At 46.4% G+C, this 11,519-nt stretch overlaps 1 protein-coding gene across 1 annotated transcript in view; it reads left to right on the forward strand.

Annotated features, from left to right (window-relative positions):
- NCS1 (neuronal calcium sensor 1) overlaps positions 1-11,048 on the forward strand; it is a 441,477-nt gene extending 430,429 nt beyond the window's left edge. Inside the window, exon 8 of the mRNA XM_069609260.1 lies at positions 9,860-11,048. The gene's annotated coding sequence lies outside the window, so the exon portion shown is untranslated. The remainder of the gene's footprint in view (positions 1-9,859) is intronic.
- Positions 11,049-11,519: the final 471 nt, after the last annotated feature.

An 11,519-nucleotide genomic window follows, 5' to 3' on the forward strand; every position in this document is an offset into this window, starting at 1 on the left:
GGCTCTAGCCACCTCACCCTAAAATGTTGGGCTATGTTGACTCAACCTGGCTGACCCACAGACCCGTGGCCAGACAGAACATGACATAGACATTAAACGGTGCCTGGGCTTCGCTGTTAACTGAGACCCTGCAATCACTAATGTAAAGCAGTTCATTGTTAGCACCTGCATTCAGATGCATACATTTTTAGGCAATTGAAATCGTGATGTGGGGTTAGTACTTGCATGTCCGGGAAGTGATTGGAAGGGTAGCGGGGACAGGAGGCAGCTCACTCTCACAGCAGTCCTTAAGTGTGCGGTTTTAGATGTGAAGAAGAGTTAACTGCTTGTTACGTTGAAGCTTCACCAGAATATAATTGAATATAAATAGACTGTGACAGCACCCCAACTAGCCCCAGCACATGTTGGGGTGATTATCGGCTACAACCAACAGTGCAGGCCTGTCCCCCTCCCAGCCCTTCAGGATAACATGCTATTGGCAATGTGGGCAGCCCAGGTAGTCATTCACCCACCAATCCCGTAATCCCTGACTGGGGAAAACGAATAGAAGTTACTAGAAGCACCGTTTACATGATTGAAACTTGACAATAGGTGATATAACTTTGCCCCCTTGAATGAATCTTCACCAAACTTTGCAAAAGATGTATATACCACCCCCCCTCGGATCGATACTGTGAAGTTTAGTGAAGTATTGTCCAGGGGGGTAAAAGTCATTGGGGGTTCCCAAAATGTGTGGTTTTCCTCATAGGCGCTATTGGAAAAAATGTTTTGCTCACGCCTACAGCTCAAACTGCTGGACGGATATTCACCAAATTTGCACCAGGAGCAGCAGCTTGGTCCCAAAATCGTGCTTTTGTAAATTTGGTGTAAATCCGTCACTTTGTTTTATTAAAACAGCCAAAAAGTAGGTAGAAACAAATTGGCGATATCTGGGTTAGGTCCATGGACTCAAATCTCTTTTTGGTCCGCGCACAGATTTCTGGGCCAATCGGGGGGCAGCGTGATGTCCGCAGACATTGGACACGCTCACTAATTGGATGGTGGAAAGCATGAAGTACGTCATATTTTTTTTAATGGCCGCCATGTTGGATCTGTGGTCAGCCCCCGCTGTCTGCGGATATTGCGGCGGGAAAAAGTCGTCATAACACATTTTGGGTTATTAAGGGCAGGGGAGTGGAATAAAGATGATATGGGGCTGTTTTTATAGGTGGAAAAAGGGCGTGCAGGTGCCTCAACAGTCCGTGGACACCGCAGTAGTGTGTGCACAGCACTGTGAGCGGACTGTTTGGAAAAACACAATTGGTGTTATTTGATTGTTGAAACAGGGTGCGGAACGGGTAGGGAAGTGGAATAAAGATGTTATGGAGCATTTTTTATGGGTGAAAAAAGGGTTAGCAGATGCCACAGAGCCTGGAGTCAATTTTGGAGTCCACAGACAACAATTCAACGGCATGGGGTTCAGGTCGAGTTTTGTTATTTGAAGGTGTATTGTATGTACTTGTTATTTGGTTTAATTATATCCTGCCCTCTCTCTCTCCTCCTCTCCCCTTCCCCCTCCTTCCTCCCTCTTTCCTCCCTCCACTCCCTGCTCCTCCTCGGGCCCTTCTTTGGCCACCTCTCCTCCCCCTTCTCTGCCTTTCCCCTGTTCTCCTCAGATGAGGTTTCATGACAAGTCCAAACTATGAAAGTCTCGTCAAAACAGGTTCACCCCTGCTCCTCCAAAACCACTAAGGACCACATCGACTCCCTGGCTCCTGCCCTTGCAGACTTCTGCAACCACTCCTTCGCCTCTGGAGTCTTCCCTTCCCCCCTGAAGCACTCCCTTGTGCAGCCCCTTCTAAAGAAACCCTTGGCCGACCCGTCTTGCCTGGCCAACTATCGCCCAATCTCCATCACTCTTTTCCTGGGCAAACTCCTAGAAAAGCTGGCCATCTCCCAGCTTAATCTTTACACTGAATCTGTTGGTTGCCTCCATGACCATCAGTCTGGCTTCAGAGCTGCCAGAAGCATGGAAACTGCTCTCTTGAACATCCGTGAATACCTGCTCTCCAACCTTGACTACAACACCTCCTGTGTCCTCATCTTACTTGATCTCTCTTCTGCCTTCGATACGGTCAACCATGCCATCCTGCTCAACCGTCTCTGTGATAACCTGGATATCACTGGTCAGGCTCTGGCCTGGCTGACCTCTTTCCTCTCTGATCGACCCTCCCAGGTCCAACTGGGGTCCTTCCTCTCCTCTATCTCTACCTGTGGTGTTCCCCAGGGGTCTAACCTCTCTCCCTGGCTGTTTAACCAATACCTGGCACTTCTGGCCCACTGCATTGCTGCGCTCTGCCCCAACTTCCAGTGCTATGCGGATGACACCCAGCTCATTTTCAGTCTCCCCTCAGCCACCTCTTCTCCCTCTCTCATCTCTGATTGTTTGTCCGCCATCCAGGAGTGGTGTGCTGCCAATGATCTCTGCCTTAATGCCAGTAAGACTGAGATTCTCCTCATCGGCACACCCGCTCCCTCCTTTCCCGCCACTCTCTGGCCAGCCTCTCTTGGCCCTCTTCCTGCACCCACCTGCAAGGCTAAAAACCTCAGGGTCATCTTCGACTCCACACTCTCCTTCTCTCCTCACATCTCTGACATTTCTAAGAAGCCTCACTCCCAGCTGCACCTCCTCAGAGGTATTCTTCCTTTCCTCTCCTTCCCCCAGAAGGTCACTCTCTCCAGAGCTCTGGTACTCTCTAGGCTGGACTACTGCAACAGCCTCTTTCTAAATCTGCATGCCTCTACTCTCTGCCCTCTGCAACTTATCCAGAACAGGACTGTGAGACTTGTCCTTGGTCTCAAGCCCAGGGACCGTATCTCTCCAGGACTGAAATCTCTGCACTCGCTCCCAGTGGCTGCAAGGATTAAGTTCAAAACCCTCTGCATTGTCCACAAGGGCTTCTGTGGCCTGGGACCTCAATACCTTCAACTCTCTTCCTAAATATCTTCCTTCTCGAGCTCTTCGCTCTTCTGCCTCCAACTCCCTCAGGGTCAGTCGCTTCTCCAAGCAATGAGTTGGTGGTAGATCTCTTGCTTCGGCTGGTGCCTCCCTCTGGAACAGCCTCCCTGCCTCACTGAGACTTGAGGAGAACCATCTCCGGTTCCGGAAGCACCTCAAAACCTTTCTCTTTGTTTCTGCTTTTTCTCCGCCTCTCCCCTGCTGAATCCCTGGCTTAACTGCTCTGGTTACCTGGCCACCCTCTGATCTCGGGCCCAGGTCCCCTCCACTGCCAGCCGCACACCTGCATTGCCGTTATGGCAAACCCTGCACTTGGGACTGTCTCTGTATCCCTACAGTCCCACTACCAGCACTTGATACCGGTTGTCTGCACTTGCCCTCGCACTTGCCACCAGCTGGCCATACTTACTTATTGTTATTCTATTATCCCATGCACTGCACTTTTCCCCCCTCCTCTCGCCTGCACTTTGTCCCCTCCCCTTCCCATGCACTTGCACGATTTGAATGACACTTGACCTAGTAGGATCGCTGTCTGTCTTCCCTCTGTTGCCCCTCCCTTGCCTCGTCGCGCCTTGAAACACTTGTGTATAGGCGCGTTATAAATGTCATATCATATCATATCATTGTGGTGGTTGTGGCCACTGGCCATAACCATTATTACAGGGCCTGTGGTAGTGGCCCTGTAGTTATGGTTAAGTTGCTCAACCCATAGGAAGAGTACTTTTTGGGTGGCTTATAACTTCGCCCCCCAGGACAAATCCTCACCAAACTTTGCAAAAATAAAGTATACTACCCTCACAGAATGATTTTGCGAAGTTTGGTGCAGTTTTCGTCCGGGGGAGGGGCAAAGTTATAGGAGGGGTCAAAATTTGTGTGGAAAACCCCTTTGAAACAATGGAGAAAATATTTGATACCCCTAAAGCCCAAACCGCTGGACAGATTTTCACCAAATTTGCACCAGGAGTGGTGATGTGGTCCTGAAAGTGTGTTTTTGTAAATGTTGGTGTAAATCCATCCAGAAGTTTCTTTTTAAAATGGCCAAAAAGTAGATCCAAGAAATTAGTGATATCTGGGTCCGGTCCGTGGACTCACTTCACTAATAGGTCCACGGACACCCACCTGGACCAATCAGAGTCCGGCGTGACATCCGCTGACATCTTACGTGTCCACTGATTGGTCAACTACAAACATGAGATACGTCAAAACGTTTGAAACGTACGCCATGTTGGATTCACGAACATCGCCCGTAGTCCACAGACATCGCAGTAAAAACGTATTAAAAAACACAACATTGCACTTGTCAAACAAATGAAACAATCTCTGGGGAGGTGAAGGGTGATGAGGATGGGATATGGCCATTGAAAGCTAAAAATCCTTTCTTCTCCGATGTTCGGGGATAGTCCTGTGATGACCGTGACCATCTCAGATGTTCGTGGACATTCCTGCGATGTTCGCAAACATCTCGTGTTCAGAGACATCCATGCATATTTCTGAATTACAGGGTCGGTGAAAAGCAGTTATTGGATGGCTTATAACTTTGGCTCCCCTCAATGAAACTGCATGAAAATGTGCAATGTCATTACAGACCCAACCCTGAAAGTTTATGCAAAGTTTGATGCTGTTTGAGAAAAGTGTGCAAAATTATATGGGGGCCCCAAAATATTTGAAAGGCTTATAAATTTGGTGTCGTTTGACGAATCTGCACAATAGTTTGGAAAAAGATTTTATACCCAGATTTGAATGGCTTTGCTAAGTTTGATGGGATTTGGTCAAGAGGGGTCAAAATAAGAGGGGGGTCTCAACATTTTTAGATGGCTTATAACTTTGTTGCCGTTTGACAAATCTGCACAAAGGTTTTCAGAAAGATTATAGACCTTTCGAATGTTTGTGAAAAGTCTGAATGGATTTTGTCAAGTGGGCTCTAAATTATATGACATGTTTTTGTACTACATTTTGACACTTTTCAAAAAAAAAATATGGACGGATTTGCAGCAAACTTGTGCAAGGAGCATAGGCAAGGACCTGAAAGCATGGGCTTTGCAAATGTGTCAGTGTTTTATTTTTTAAAAAGATTTGTAATGTAGAAATAGTGCTGTAACTTTGGTGACTGAGGTATAGCATGTGGCCATGTGCAGTGGCCAAGTTGCCCGGGCCAGGATCCGGACAATCTGGCTACTGGCTATGACCACGAGGGACCGGCTATGTGGTAACATTTTGACAAATCGGGATATTTTTGAATGGGAAAGAAATGTCTGCTTGTGGCTACGGCTCGCAGGATTGCAGCAAACATTCGCAAGGAGCATCGACAAGGAACTCAAAGCATGATTTTGCAAATGTGTCCTGTTTTATTTTTCCAAAGTGTCAAAATAAAAGTACAAAAAATAGTGCTATAACTTTGGTGCATTTGATGTCATCTTTGATGTCTGGGTGTTAGTCTTAGCTAGAGGGGGCAGGACTAAGTGATGCAGCAATGGTACGGTGGAGGGATGAAGAGTTGATGAATATGGTGTGATTCTTGGGGCAGGGGGGCGGGCAACCAGGAGCTGGTCTGAGAGGCAAGAGCCAAGTTTCAGGCAATGAAGGTGGTATGGAGATTGTAGTCTCCCAGCAGCCCAATAGGGACCTAAGTGAAAAGGGGGTCAAGGGGACCTTTTGTGTAGGGCAAGAAGACCGAGCGGGCGGATGGACGGTGCATGCAGAGATAGAGAGAGGAGTTCAACAATGTCCTGCTGAAAGGGAAAGGGAACAAGGTTGGAGGGTGGAAGATCATCACCCTGACTCCTCCCACTTATCCTGGCAGCCAATGAGAGCATGAGCATGTACTGGAGTTAGCTGGAGAGTGGAACTCATGGCAGTGGCATGGGGGTCTGGCTGAGAGAGGGGCTGGGCCCTGATAACAGCAGGATAGGTGTGTAAACCCAATGAGAAGGAGAGGGAGAGTGTGGGTGGGGTAGGGGGTGTGTATGGAGGCTGGCCGGAAACACTTTCGCGCCTTGAAACACTTGTGTCTAGGCACGTTATAAATGCCATATCTTTTTTTATTTTTTTTTATTTACTTGTTTATAATCAAAAGCATTTGATTTTTACAAGATGTTGATACGCAAAACAGAGAAAAACACATTTTGTAAAATACATTTCGTAGATGCAGATAGAAAAGAGGGAAATAGAAATCAAAGAGGATAACAGGAAGGAGAAAAATAATTGAAACCAGGAAACTAGGCACTTCACTAATGAAACTTTGTGTATCAACATAAAAGAAAATCAATGTTCTTTGAATTACACTTGACTAGTTTGTAAGTTCTGGTTTAGACTCAATGCTTCTTCTAAAATCTTTACTGTCGCTGTCGACCACTTAGTTCTGTCTCCAGCAATCAGACGACACCACCATGTGTTTTCCTCTCTGAGTGGTACGTTGTAGATCAAAGGGAGCAAATGGGCTTCCCGCAAAAATGCAGTTCTAGTGCAAGTCATAAGTAAATGTCTCAGAGTTTCCACTTTTTCCGGGTCCAGACAGAATCTGCAAATACGAGCGTCCGTTTTCGTACGGATTGCTATGATTTCCTGCGTTGGTAATTGATTGAATCTTATTTTCATAAAAGTTTTCTGCATTTTTTTGTTGGGGAATTTTATGCAGCAGCTCATAGGTTGGTTAAGTTTATTTGTTGTTGCTGGTAAGTGAGCCAGGATTTTGTTTCCTATTATTTTTTCACCAGTTTGGATCCAATCTTCTAGTGCTATTTTTGCCTTGATTCTGTTGGGGTTCGCGATCAGGTCGTCTGCCGAACAAGCCAAATCTGCTAGTTGTTTTGTGAGTTTTTGAACACAATTATTTAGTGCTCTGCAACGTCCTTGGTTGAGCTCTATCTGGACCAACTTGTAAATTGGAATGGTATCTGGAAGAATAATTTTCCGAAAGAGACGCATCTTGCTTTGGTCTACTGATGCTTGTAATGACAGTAAGCCCAATTCACATCTAACAGCAGCAATTGCAGAGGATTTAGGCAACCCTAGCATGGCGTTCCATAGGTAGCCTTCCCGTTTAGTCCATATGGTGTTATCAATGTTCAACGCAGCGTCCATGCCGTAGATTATAGGCGGAACTACCTTTTGTTTGTAGTATTGGATCGCTGGAAGAAGCGAGAATTTCCCAAATTTCCGATCTACTAATTTCATTTGGGTTGTCAGAGTTTTGGTCTTTGTCCATAGCGCTGAGATGGTCGCACTTTCTGACCTTTTTGAATCTATCATGATTCCCAAGTATTTTATAGTAGACACGGATTCAAGTTTTGTGTTGTTTAAATACCAGTGTTCTTGGTGTATCGTTGTTGGACGACTTTTCCCCATCGTCAAAATGTTTGACTTATGGATGTTTATCTGCAAGTCATTATCGCTGATGTAAGTTGCCAGGTTCGTAAATTGGCGTTGGAGACCTATTTGGGTTTCATCCATCAGGATCAAGTCGTCAGCATATAACAATCTTGAGATTTCAGTATTGCCCAATTTAGGTGGAAAGGCTCTGACCGCTGGTTGTGTATGCTGGAAGTCTCCCATGAAGGCGATGAATAGGGCCAGAGCAAGCGGGCAACCCTGTTTAACACCACGCTCTGATGAAAATTGGTCCGATAACATCCCTTGCCGATTTAAATGTACTTTTAGTTTGGTGTCTGTGTGCAATGCGATCACTGGGCATTAGATCTTTTCAGGGCAATTCCACGTTCTTAATTTCGCCCATAGCCTTTGACGGCTGATCTTGTCAAAGGCTTGTGTTAAATCGATGAACGCAATGTAGACTGGAGGCGCACCGTTCTTAACATTGTCCTTTACGATGTTCAAAATCAGGATGTTTATGCTGGTACTTGCGTTTTTAACAAAGCGTGTTTGAAATTTATCTAGACAGGGCGCCGATCTCGCCCAGTTGTGAAATCTAGTTAATACAAGGGTGGCGAAGATATTCCCCATGATGTCAAGAAGGGCAATGGGGCGGTAGTTTGCTGGAATTTCTCTATTTCCCTTTTTAAAAATGAGAACTATTACCGCCTCAGTCCAAGTTTTAGGTATTAGCCTGGCGATCGTACATTGCTTAAAAATGTTTGTGATTATGGCGGCCCATTCCTCTGGGTGCTGCTTTAGATCGATATTGGTTAAGCCATCAGGGCCAGGCGCCCTAGAGGTTTTTAGTTTCAGGATAGTTGGCAGAATTTCGTCGCGATCTGCCAGATCTTCCCAAGGTGATGTTGTGCAGCATAGAGATTTGTTTGAGGTTTGCGGGATAGAAGCAAACTGAACTGAAAAAAAGGTTATCCATGCCTGTTCTGAGACGGCGTTCGAGAGTTGGTTGTTTGTCTCGTCATTTTTATCTTTGATCAGGGACCAGAATTTTCTTGGATTTTTTGTTGTTAGAGTTTTTAGCATTTGCTCTGAGTCATTCTGGTACATTGTTGCTTTATGGTGTCTCATCCAAGATTTGTAAGATCTTGTGGCAGCTTTGGCGTAGTCCTTCTGTTCCTGATTGTTGGAGACTTTAGCCAGACGGTTTAATTTACGCATCTGCTTTTTTTTCAAGGCTAATTCTTTATCATACTCGTGGACCCCTTTTCCATTGGGTCGGTGGCATAGACCCTTTTCTTTCCTATGCGGCAACAACAAGGGCATGTAATTTGGTCTACTTGTTGAGTCTATCTTTGTTTTACTGAGTGCATCAAATTTCTCAGCGATTTTCTTGATGTTAGTTGCTGTAAGTTGAATTCGCGACGACTTTCGCGCTACCTCCACCTCAAACGGATATGTTTACTTTGGAGTTGATTCGGACTCGAGAGTCATTATCAGAGGATTGTGGTCGCTAAATGTTGTTCTGTATACCTCAAAATAGTCAACAAAGGGGAGGAAAGGATAGGAGACGTAAATATGATCCAGTGTTGCTGACGTTTCGGCACCTTCCCAAGTTGGAATTCGGGGTAAATGGCCTCTGGCTGGTGCAACATTGTAAAATGTTCTCGCGTCAATGCCATATCATATCTTATCATAACCGGTCAGTAGTGAGCCAGTGAGAAGCAAGTGAGTGAGGTAACCAGTGAGTAGAGGTGTTTGAGATGACAGTGTGGTGGAGGGAGATTATGGGGGGGAAATGAGCCCTGAGTAGTTGGGGGGCATGCTGAATTATGGGAATTTAGGCGCGGACATCAGCTAAAAGAATTGCGCACATTTTATAGGTTTAGAAAGTAAAGCACACAATTTGCAACGACCAAACCCTGATAGAATGTGGGAAGGACTATGACATTGAATGTGGGTGTGCAGAAAATGAGCATTGTCCATGGAATCCACACCCCCCCCGTGCCCCCCATGCAGTGCATGTAGGGTAGATAACATCCAGGAAGGAAGGCGCAGTTTGGGGGAGCAGTTAGTGTCCCTACAGAAGCCTCCAAGTAACACTTGCTTCTTTGCACTGTCTGCTCTGTCCTTGGTATTGTCGGTCGCCCCCCCCCCTCATTACAGGTTGCAAATTGCTAAGAAGAGTAGATCTCAGAAGTGGTGTATACATGTGTGATGCAGAGATGTTTCCATGACTCCATTGTCGCATGTTCTGTTCTGGTGCCCAGCATTTATCAAGCGGTAGCCGTTTGTCCTCCTTTGACACCGACGCCCTAAATATTTCAGCCACACTAGTTGCAATCGCACAGTTACTGCTCCCAGCTCAGTAGGTGGCTGACAGCCATTGCAGTAATAACTTTTCGTGTTCAGCTGGGGAGGGGGGGGGCTGACCCACAAGCCAATCCCCCCCCCTCACCCCACCCCGTCGACTTTGGTCTTGGATACTGGAGGCAATGCGGCCTAGTTCTGATTCTCTCTCTCTCTTTCTTCCAGGCGCGTGGAGTTGCATATTCATTGTGTGCCATGGGACCCCACCATCAGTACGGAAGCTCGTCCACCTCTTTCCAGCTTCCCCTTAATGCGCTACGAGTGAGGCGTGCCTTTTCAAGAGGGTGGTCGTCCCCAGAGACTTCCCATTCGTCGAGTCCTTTTTAAAAGAAATGAGTGGCTGGAAGGGGAAGGAGGACGCATTTTTCACCCGAACAAAATGGCGGCCGTTCAACACCTTTCCTCCCAATGGACACCAGCCCCACCATCTCTCCATAACCATTCCTGTCTCATTATGGACCAATCCCTGTGCCACGGACACGCCCATTTCTGCCTTAGAAGACACGGATGGAATGTGAGCCACGCTGTGGCAACTGGTGTCCCCGGACTGCGTGGGCCCCCAGGTGCGCAAGTGCTGTCTTGAGGGGCCACAAATGGCTGAAAAGGCAATGTCCGCATGACTGTCTCGCGGCAAAGTCACAGCAGCCAACGCCACACCGCTAAACGTTCAGGAGTTGACGCAGTATTGTGCTTTTTTTGGTGAAAACTGTGTTTTTTTTCTTGTTTTTTTGCACACACTCACCTATATACACATATCTATATATATCTTTAATTTATTTGATGTTAATGTCAGCTGTGTGAGTCTTGCGTCGTGATGACAGAAAAGTCTGGGTCTTTGTCTTTGCATGTTGAGGGGAGGGAGTTGAGGGGGTTTACAAGTGGGGCAAAAGCCTCACACTGGCTCCTGCTGAGTGACAATTCGCTGTGCCATAGCCTGTGAAGCCCTGTTGTGCCATCCCGGAAAGAGAACTGTTATAAATCAGCATGCCTTTTAACGTCTCACATTGCATTACTGTGGGATGCAGCAAAAGCGACTGTGTGGGGTGAAAGTCACATTTTGCTTTGTCGGAAAATAAGGCTTGTTCCCTGGGCTGATTTCTGTAAGACTTTTTTTTGTTGTTAATGTCCATGTCCAACATGTTTTGCCCCATCATACAAGGCTTACTCTTGTGTCACCTATCCCACCCTTCTGGCCAAAACCCCATCATCACCACGTGACATTGAGAGTAGGTGATGGCACGCTATCTTTTTTTTTTCTCCTTTATTTGTTTTGGTTAATTCAAACCTTTACAAAGAAATATAAACAGTAAAAAGCGATAAACATATTTAATTAAAACAGTATTTTCACAATTAATTGCTTATACATTTACAATTTCATTAAGATCCAAAATACAAAGAAACACACATGAACGAATAAAGAAAACCACATACCACATCCCAAAGTATAACCAGCTTAATTGCTAATACATTTACAATCTCATTAAGGTCCAATGGCACGCTATCTGGTACTCCTTCCCTGGGCCCTCTCTTCTTGTGAGCATGCAAGGAGGCGGTGCGGGGGGGCATAGAGCGGTTTCTCCAAAATGGCTGTGGCGTGGATCAATCTATCTGTAAGACCCACTGATGTGGCACGGTCAAGCCCAGCACCACAGACCCCGGGACCCATGCAGCCCAGCCCTCCTCAATGCCCAAGCCACGCAGTAGCAAGTGGGTGGCTGGGTGAGTGCTGTGCTGCAAGAGAAGGCTTCTGGGCAGTGTTGCCTGTTTGCCTGTGCCACACCTGGCATGGTGTGGCACAGACAGGCTGAGGGAGTGCATAGTGCCC

The sequence above is a fragment of the Ambystoma mexicanum genome, chromosome 8 (assembly GCF_040938575.1).
Source record: "Ambystoma mexicanum isolate Mex_15411 chromosome 8, UKY_AmexF1_1, whole genome shotgun sequence".
Taxonomy (NCBI): domain Eukaryota; kingdom Metazoa; phylum Chordata; class Amphibia; order Caudata; family Ambystomatidae; genus Ambystoma; species Ambystoma mexicanum.